The sequence below is a fragment of the Schistocerca americana genome, chromosome 9 (genome assembly GCF_021461395.2).
Source record: "Schistocerca americana isolate TAMUIC-IGC-003095 chromosome 9, iqSchAmer2.1, whole genome shotgun sequence".
In the NCBI taxonomy this organism is placed as follows: Eukaryota; Metazoa; Arthropoda; class Insecta; order Orthoptera; family Acrididae; genus Schistocerca; species Schistocerca americana.
The window spans coordinates 29,216,422-29,223,859 of NC_060127.1; the positions used below are offsets into that span (position 1 = coordinate 29,216,422).

Below are 7,438 nucleotides of genomic sequence, written 5' to 3' on the forward strand. Positions count from 1 at the left end.
TGCCGAGACGTGTGGTAGCGGTGATCTCCAACAATGGCGGCTACTCTGGCTACTGATTCTGGCAGGAACCACATGTCACAGACGTTTGTAAACGTAATCATTTGACACTTGGTCAACATGTTATCTACAAAATAAATTTTGTTGTGCTACCTCTTGTCTTTCTTGGTGTTGCATTTACGGTGGCCAGCAGTATATATATATATATACACTCGCAGTCTAAGGTAGCAGCTCTGGTTGTGTCTCAACATTTATACAGGGTGTAAATTTTGAGACGACAAACCAGAATAACTCAAAAAATAAGCTTCACACCAAAAAATGTGAAGAATCCAAAGTTGATTATTTTCGAGGGGGACATCTGCTAGTGCTAAAATTAGCCAGCCACCCCAGCCCCCTGGGGGTGGGGCGGGAGGCAACTTTAAAATTTCAAATGGGAACCCCCATTTCTTATTGCAGATTCAGATACTATATAAAGAACTACGTACATTTTGTCTTAATCATTTGTTTTGATTTTTTGTAGTTGGCGCTGTAATTCAAGAAAATCCATGTTCTCGTTTTTCCGAGGAAAATGATTATGGATAAATAAAAAATACTTATTTACTTTGTAAATTTTGATTTGCTAAAACTAAAACTCTCCCTCTCTACCCGTAGGGTGGGGTTTGAGAGAGAGGATTCTGCAGAAAAAATTAATATTTATGTCTACATTTGTCAAACTCTAATTCCTAAATTTACACCCTATATATATATATGATAGGCAACGGCCTTGCCGCAGTGGATAGACCGGTTCCCGTGAGATCCCGAAGTTAAGCGCTGTCGGGCGTGGCTGGCACTAGGCTGGGTGACCATCCAGGCGCCATGTGCTGTTGCCATTTTTCGGGGTGCACTCAGCCTCGTGATGCCAATTGAGGAGCTACTCGACCGAATAGTAGCGGCTCCGGTCAAAGAAAACCATCATAACGACCGAGAGAGCGGTGTGCTGACCACACGCCCCTCCTATCCGCATCCTCAACTGAGGATGAGCCACTTGCATGTATATATATATATATATATATATATATATATATATATATATATATATAAAGACACAACCACAGCTGCTATGATGTGTTATGACGATGATGATCCTATTTGCCTTCTAGTAGATGAAAACAAATTACAAAATTGTCTAGTGAAGGTACTCAGTTGACACAAAAACTGGCCGTTGACACTGAACAATGAAGTGACAAAAATTTAGATGTCGATTCACACATGTACCTAGGGACTGTGGTTAGGTACAACTTAAATTGCAACGATCATGCAGGTAACTTTGTAGGGAAGGTGTATCAACGAATGGGATCTTTGATAGAACGTCCAGCATAGCCTTAAAATCAAGAGTACGATCGTATTTGGCATCTGGTAAGATTCGCGACTACTTTTTGGTGGGAAACGTGCCCCATGTTAATCTGGGGTGGAGAGTCATCAACAGAAGTAGAAGTTGTGTTGGGACCATTGCTGTTCATGATGTAAATGAATGACCTTGCAGACAATATCAATGAATAGCCTCAGCTCTTTTTCAGACGATGCAGCTATATACAATGAAGCACTATCAGAAAAAATGTGCACAGATATTCAGTTGGACCTCGAAAAGACATTAAAGAGGTACAAAGATTTCCAACTTACATGAAATGTTCAGAAATGTAGAACTGTACAGCACACAAAACAAAAGTAAATACGAATCAGTGACAACTGGAATGTGCCTATTCATACAAATTTCTAGGTTTAAGAATATGTAGGGATAAGGAACACAACTATCTCATACGTTCAGCTGCAGATAATGCCAGTGGCTGACATAAGCCGACTGGTTGAATATTAGGCAACTGCAATGAGTGTGCGAAGGCGATTGCTTACAAATCTGTCATTTTAAAGTATTGCTTGAGTGTGCAGCATGAATGATATCAGATTTATTTGAGGCAATAGAGAGCGTTGAAAGAACTGAACTGGCGAATGACTGAAGGCAGACGCAAATTATCAAGTTACAGCCTTCTTAGAAAGTTTTAAGAACCAACTTTAAGTAATGAATCTAGGAATATACCACAGCTCTTCATCTAAACGCCACACATTTCTCACTCTGGTTTGAGAGGGAAATATGGCCGTTTGGAGTTTGACAGTTGTGGCATCTACTCATGACGATCTGTGTTTCCTAAGTGCGACAGATGTTGGAACCTACCAAGATCACATAGACACGGCTGTGATCAGAATTTAAAGATGCACAGGTTTCTGTTTTTTGAAGCAATAGAGATTACCAGTAATCAAAACACAGATTTCCTTTAAGCCTGTTAACTTCCCAGCTACAGTAACTAAATGTTCCTGCTCTGTCATTAACAAGATCCTTAGAGACAAGTCTAATGAACAAAAGAGGCTTCCGTGTTTTCTCGGTACTGCCAAGGATGAGCCAACGCCAGCCAGTACACATAACTTCAGCAACATCAATTCAATCCTTACTACACCATCCAAAATAAGACCACAAAACCAAAAAACTCTAGTGCTTCTCATACTGTCATAAAATATGACGAAAGTCAATTAAATACTGTTCATTTGCAATTAGTATAGTATTGTTGTAGCCAGTGTCATCCAAAAGGGCTTAATGTGCTGAAGTTAATTCTCCCGTGGAGAAAGGTGGTGAGGAAATATCAAGAAACTTCCATCCAATTTTACTTTTGCGTCACTAAAATTTACATTTTAGCTTGTAATGTATAGAACTTAGAGGTAATGTTTACTAGGCTTTGCTTGTCCGAATGACCGTTCCTGTCACTGAAAGGAAGAACACTTACAGATTTAGCTGGTATGCTCTCCTGTTTGTACACTCCTGGAAATTGAAATAAGAACACCGTGAATTCATTGTCCCAGGAAGGGGAAACTTTGTTGACACATTCCTGGGGTCAGATACATCACATGATCACACTGACAGAACCACAGGCACATAGACACAGGCAACAGAGCATGCACAATGTCGGCACTAGTACAGTGTATATCCACCTTTCGCAGCAATGCAGGCTGCTATTCTCCCATGGAGACGATCGTAGAGATGCTGGATGTAGTCCTGTGGAACGGCTTGCCATGCCATTTCCACCTGGCGCCTCAGTTGGACCAGCGTTCGTGCTGGACGTGCAGACCGCGTGAGACGACGCTTCATCCAGTCCCAAACATGCTCAATGGGGGACAGATCCGGAGATCTTGCTGGCCAGGGTAGTTGACTTACACCTTCTAGAGCACGTTGGGTGGCACGGGATACATGCGGATGTGCATTGTCCTGTTGGAACAGCAAGTGTCCTTGCTGGTCTAGGAATGGTAGAACGATGGGTTCGATGACGGTTTGGATGTACCGTGCACTATTCAGTGTCCCCTCGACGATCACCAGTGGTGTATGGCCAGTGTAGGAGATCGCTCCCCACACCATGATGCCGGGTGTTGGCCCTGTGTGCCTCGGTCGTATGCAGTCCTGATTGTGGCGCTCACCTGCACGGCGCCAAACACGCATACGACCATCATTGGCACCAAGGCAGAAGCGACTCTCATCGCTGAAGACGACACGTCTCCATTCGTCCCTCCATTCACGCCTGTCGCGACACCACTGGAGGCGTGCTGCACGATGTTGGGGCGTTAGCGAAAGACGGCCTAACGGTGTGCGGGACCGTAGCCCAGCTTCATGGAGACGGTTGCGAATGGTCCTCGCCGATACCCCAGGAGCAACAGTGTCTCTAATTTGCTGGGAAGTGGCGGTGCGGTCCCCTACGGCACTGCGTAGGATCCTACGGTCTTGGCGTGCATCCGTGCGTCGCTGCGGTCCATTCCCAGGTCGACGGGCACGTGCACCTTCCGCCGACCACTGGCGACAACATCGATGTACTGTGGAGACCTCACGCCCCACGTGTTGAGCAATTCGGCGGTACGTCCACCCGTCCTCCCGCATGCCCACTATACGCCCTCGCTCAAAGTCCGTCAACTGCACATACGGTTCACGTCCACACTGTCGCGGCATGCTACCAGTGTTAAAGACTGCGATGGAGCTCCGTATGCCACGGCAAACTGGCTGACACTGACGGCGGCGGTGCACAAATGCTGCGCAGCTAGCGCCATTCGACGGCCAACACCGCGGTTCCTGGTGTCTCCGCTGTGCCGTGCGTGTGATCATTGCTTGTACAGCCCTCTCGCAGTGTCCGGAGCAAGTATGGTGGGTCTGACACACCGGTGTCAATGTGTTCTTTTTTCCATTTCCAGGAGTGTATTATTTCCGATTTTTAGTTTTACTCATTGTGCCCTGCCAATCTGCAGCGTAGAATAAGCGATTTCCTTGCTGGGTGACCCCTTTAGGCAAACTGTCTGCATCTGAGACTGTGACAACTCCTTGGAAAGGGATTTTAAGCACTCTCATAGTTCATGACGGCTGACGACAATTCGATGACCGTAGTTACGAGCCGGTATGCGTGGGCTTACGACAAAGTGAATGCCACATCCGTTTAACCAAAACATCCAAGAAAGGCACACAAGCGTTCTTCTCTGATTCCTCAGTGAACCAAAAGTTCTTATCAATTAAGTCTAAGGAATATTTATTTCCCTCATTTAAATCTCAAACAAAAACTTTTGTATGAATTGTGCGCAGTGATGGTGATTCTAAAATGGAGTACCTCAATAGCAGAGTTAAAAGTTTTTTAATATAAAATACCTTTCATGCTCCAGTTTAAAAAAGGCAGTATTAGCTTTCTCATGGCACTTCCAGGCAAACACTGGGAATTCCTCAGAGAGTGCTGTGTCTCTATGCATGGAGGCCACTAGGTTTATATGAGGAAAAAGAGCTAAAATGGTTAAAATGGCTCTGAGCACTATAGGACTTAACATCTGAGGTCATCCGTCCCCATAGACTTCGAATTACTTAAACCTAACTAAAATACGGACATCACACGCATCCATGCCAGAGGCAGGATTCGAACCTGCGACCGTCGCAGCAGCGTGGTTCCAGGCTGGAGCGCCTAGAACCGCTCGGCCACAGCGGCCGGCAAAAATATATAAATAAATAAAAAAATTTGCCTTAAGTTTCATTCAGTGAAGGTTTGCGCGACTGGTCGTCCTAGTTGCTGGTGAACCTTTCGAATTATGTGGTCATGGTCCATGAAGCTTTACGTTTCCAACTACAGCACAAGTTGCTGTTTTACTCGTTAGCTTTACGAACAGTTTGAGCCAACAAGACCACTTTCAGCTACAATGGTCTTTGAGTTTGGTGGGAATACCAGGTAGCCTGAGGCGCGAATGGGAATTTGGATTTGGGAGGGAGGCTGTGCAGTTTTGCGAAGTCACTGTGCCAGGGTGTCGTAGTGGTCAGCGTGTCTGTCTAGTGAGTAGGACACCCAGAATCGAATCCCAGCCTTGGTGCAAATCTTAATTTGTCGCATGAGTCTGCATAAACTCTTTCAAATTGTTGTAACCATAGCAGATGCGGCCGCCGTGGCTGAAACTAACTAGTACTCCGTCTTCAGGCCACGAGTCACCTACCGGGACCATCCGGCCGCCGTGTCATCCTCATTGGAGGATGCGGACAGGAAGGGCGTGGAGTGAGCACACCGCTCTCCCGATCGTTATGATGGTATTCTTGACCGAAGCCGCTACTATTCGGTCGAGTAGCTCCTCAATTGGTATCACGAGGCTGAGTGCACCCAGAAAAATGGCAACAGCGCATGGCGGCCTGGATGGTCACCCATCCAAGTGCCGACCACGCCCGACAGCGCTTAACTTCGCTGATCTCACGGGAAGCGGTGTATCCACTGCGGCGAGGCCGTTGCCTGAAACTAACTAGTGGTGGTGCTAATAAATAAATTCGTTAAATGTGATAGCTGATACTTTGGCTCAAATATGTCTGACATAACAGAAGTAGCTGAAACGTGAATCCGTCTTCAGTCCTATGATAGGTTGGCCACCCTTAAGTCCAGAATGAAGTGAGTGCTGCTCAGACACTGAACGGTGGACGATCTGCCAGTCTGCATTAGCTGACCGCTGGCTTTGAATTATCGAGTTCCTCCTGCTGTCCGACACACGCATAACTCTAGTTAACGGCTGTCAATTTCACAAAAGGATTGGATCACAGCACACGAAAAACGGAACAAAAATATCGCGGCAGTGTGTATGAAGCGATGCAGACAGTGGAAACCGAGAGAGAACGTGCGCGCGCGGATGTGTGTGTGTGTGTGTGTGGGGGGGGGGGGGGGGAGAGTTTGGGTAGGATGGTTAGGGGGTGTGGGGGGAGAGAAGCATATTCCACCGAAACAAAAGTTACAGCTTCCCTATTTTCGTGTAGAATTATTTGTTACGAATATATTCAATCCTTAGCGATGTTTATTGCTTGAACTCCGCTCCGAAAATTCCGACTATATTCCCTGTGTCACCGTTACTCCACCTTTATGCGAGATGACCGGGGGTGGGGGTGGTGTGTATTAATCACGCGTAATGCTCCCCTTTCATACGCCGCGGCACGCGCGCACGAGTGCGGTGACCCATTATTCCAGTTTTATGCGCGCCCATAAATGCATGGGCGGAAAAATACGCAACCTGGGGATATGAACGAACAAGGAAAATTTTGCAGTGAAGCAGGTAAATATTAGCTGGTTCTGAGATCTTCGTTTATAATTTCTTATTCTAAATCTATATCAATTTTGTACTGTACATCTGCATGTCCCAGACATGATGTTTTTGCAAATTTCATGAGGTTGTAGAGGGTGTCTTGAGGAACAAATCGAGGGCAGGAGGCCATCTCCGGAAACGTCATCCTATTTCATGGCTGTGTGACTTGTCCTTATGCTGGTGTGTAAGGCGTGTGACCTTGAAGGGGACTTAGCCGCTGAGCGAGGCAGCCGGGCAACACGGGCCTGTTCCATAGTTCCTATCACCTTGTACACCAACTGAAAAGGTGCGATAAGAGATAATGTCTCTGTCATAGTACGACTCCAATCCTTGTAATGCTTTATCACTACCTCGTACTATAGCAAGTGTTAACCATGAATTACCAGGAACAAGTTCAGTAGTAGTACATGAAAAGTTAATCTTGCAACCAACAAATGTGATAGGACCAGTCAGTAGCTCTTCTTGAGAAACATTGCTATAGTACATGATTAGGAACAAAACTGAAAGTGTCCACTGTCTTGTACACTGGTAGTCTGCTCCTTCTTCTATACATTCTCCTCCTGTACGGCATGGCTGTACTATGTACTATGTAACAGGTACCTGTACTATGGAACAGGTGTGGTACATACTGATAAACCATTTTCATTATATACAAGAAACAGGAGACGTAATGCTTTATCACTACCTCGTACTATAGCAAGTGTTAACCATGAATTACCAGGAACAAGTTCAGTAGTAGTACATGAAAAGTTAATCTTGCAACCAACAAATGTGATAGGACCAGTCAGTAGCT

General features: G+C 45.6%; 1 pseudogene; it reads right to left on the reverse strand.

Moving 5' to 3' along the window:
• Window positions 1-5,693: 5,693 nt before the first annotated feature.
• Window positions 5,694-5,811, reverse strand: LOC124551453 (annotated as a pseudogene).
• Window positions 5,812-7,438: the final 1,627 nt, after the last annotated feature.